This window comes from Ascidiella aspersa, chromosome 5, assembly GCF_963924565.1.
Source record: "Ascidiella aspersa chromosome 5, kaAscAspe10.2, whole genome shotgun sequence".
NCBI lineage: Eukaryota > Metazoa > Chordata > Ascidiacea > Phlebobranchia > Ascidiidae > Ascidiella > Ascidiella aspersa.
In genome coordinates this window covers 11,695,986-11,698,485 of record NC_139451.1, presented here as the reverse complement: position 1 = coordinate 11,698,485, position 2,500 = coordinate 11,695,986, and the positions used below count along the sequence as shown (strand labels likewise).

The 2,500-nt window shown below is 54.0% G+C and overlaps 1 non-coding gene across 1 annotated transcript; it reads right to left on the bottom strand.

The window, feature by feature from the left end:
- Window positions 1-233: 233 nt before the first annotated feature.
- LOC146143716 (small subunit ribosomal RNA) lies at window positions 234-2,044 on the bottom strand. The gene has a single exon (XR_014500407.1). It is a non-coding gene; the product is annotated as a small subunit ribosomal RNA (ribosomal RNA).
- Between the last annotated feature and the right edge of the window lie 456 nt (window positions 2,045-2,500).

Genomic DNA, 2,500 nt, shown 5'->3' with positions numbered 1-2,500 from the left:
CGCTCGCACAGTGCCTCGCACTATAGGGTGACAAAATAGACCGCGCCGAGCGGTCGGCCAGGCCGACGCTTGAAGCCGGAGCGCGCGGCACCGCGGCACTCGACGCGCAAACATTACCGGGTGACCGAATCGCCGGCCGGCGCGCCGCTCCTCGCGGGTCGGGCGCCGGGTAGCAAAGACTTTTTCTCTCGCTTGTCCGAGTTTCGCGTTCGCCGAAGCGTTTGCGAGACCGTTAATGATCCTTCCGCAGGTTCACCTACGGAAACCTTGTTACGACTTTTACTTCCTCTAAATGATCAAGTTAGATCGTCTTCTCGGACGCCGGCTCGACCGTTGCCGGCCGCGCCAGGTCCAATCGGAGGACCTCACTAAACCATTCAATCGGTAGTAGCGACGGGCGGTGTGTACAAAGGGCAGGGACGTAATCAACGCGAGCTAATGACTCGCGCTTACTGGGAATTCCTCGTTCAAGGGAAATAATTGCAATTCCCTATCCCTAGCACGACCGGGGTTCAGCGGGTTACCCAGACCTGTCGGCCAAGGCGAGCACATGCTGATCCGGTCAGTGTAGCGCGCGTGCGGCCCCGAACATCTAAGGGCATCACAGACCTGTTATTGCTCAATCTCGTGTGGCTAAACGCCACTAGTCCCTCTAAGAAGTTAGACGCCGACCGATTGGGTCGCGTAACTAGTTAGCAAGCCAGAGTCTCGTTCGTTATCGGAATTAACCAGACAAATCGCTCCACCAACTAAGAACGGCCATGCACCACCACCCACAGAATCAAGAAAGAGCTCTCAATCTGTCAATCCTCACTGTGTCCGGGCCGGGTGAGATTTCCCGTGTTGAGTCAAATTAAGCCGCAGGCTCCACTCCTGGTGGTGCCCTTCCGTCAATTCCTTTAAGTTTCAGCTTTGCAACCATACTTCCCCCGGAACCCAAAGACTTTGGTTTCCCGCAAGCTGCCGGAGAGGTCGTAAAACTAACGCCCCCCGATCGCTAGTTGGCATCGTTTATAGTCAGAACTAGGACGGTATCTGATCGTCTTCGAACCTCTGACTTTCGCTCTTGATTAAAGAAAACATTCTTGGCAAATGCTTTCGCAGTCGTTCGTCTTGCGCCGATCCAAGAATTTCACCTCTAACGGCACAGTACGAATGCCCCCGTCTGTCCCTCTTAATCATTACCTCGCGCTCCGAAAACCAACAAAATAGAACCGAGGTCCTATTCCATTATTCCATGCACCATTATTCAGGCGAATCGCCTGCTTTGAACACTCTAATTTTTTCAAAGTAAACGTTCCGGCCGCCGCCGACACTCAGTCAAGGGCACCGGCGGAGAACCGGAGGTGAGGCCAGGACGGCCAGTACACGCCTTGCGACGGACCGGCCGCCTGCGCCCAAAATCCAACTACGAGCTTTTTAACCGCAACAACTTAAATATACACTTTTGGAGCTGGAATTACCGCGGCTGCTGGCACCAGACTTGCCCTCCAATGGATACTCGTTAAAGGTTTTAAAGTGTACTCATTCCAATTACAGGGCCTCGTTTAGAGTCCTGTATTGTTATTTTTCGTCACTACCTCCCCGCGTCGGGAATGGGTAATTTGCGCGCCTGCTGCCTTCCTTGGATGTGGTAGCCGTTTCTCAGGCTCCCTCTCCGGAATCGAACCCTGATTCTCCGTTACCCGTAAGAACCTCGGTAGGCCAGTACCGTACCGACGAAAGTTGATAGGGCAGACACTTGAATGATCCGTCGCCGGTGCGAGACCGTGCGATCCGCAAAGTTATCCAGAGTCACCAAAGGTTGCGGGCCGAAGCCCGGTCGGTTTTTGGTCTGATAAAAGCACGCCTCCCGCGAGGTCGGCGCTTCACGCATGTATTAGCTCTAGCATTTCCACAGTTAACCACGTAAAACGTACGATCAAATGAACCATAACTGATTTAATGAGCCATTCGCAGTTTCACTGTACGAGAGCTCGTACTTAGACTTGCATGGCTTAATCTTTGAGACAAGCATATGACTACTGGCAGGATCAACCAGGTAGCTACTTTAGCGTAGCCCCGAAAGGCCGACGAAGGAGGCGCCGCTGATGCGGCGCCGTCGCTCGGTCGATGCGAAACCCGAAGGCTTCTCTCCGTTAAAATTTCGTTCTTTGCTCGGCTGCCCGAACTCAGAAAACCGTCACCGCCCGTCGCACCCGCCGGAGTAAGACTTCGTCGGCAGGCCTTTCGACCGCCACGTCGCCAACACCGGCGCGAGCGCAACGCACGCCAGACAACTTCGCCGAAGCGACCGCTCAGAACCCGACAAACTGACACTCGGCTCTTCGCGCAGCAGCAACATCTGCCCAGCGAGCCAATCGCCTTTTCACCGATTCTTTACTTGTCGAAGCTTGTCAGCTCCCACAAGTATAGCAAAGATGAGTGTTGTCCCTGGGGTCTTCCGTTTGAAATTCTAACGTAAAAAAAAGGTGCACGATTGCGCCAGGTGTTGAACTAT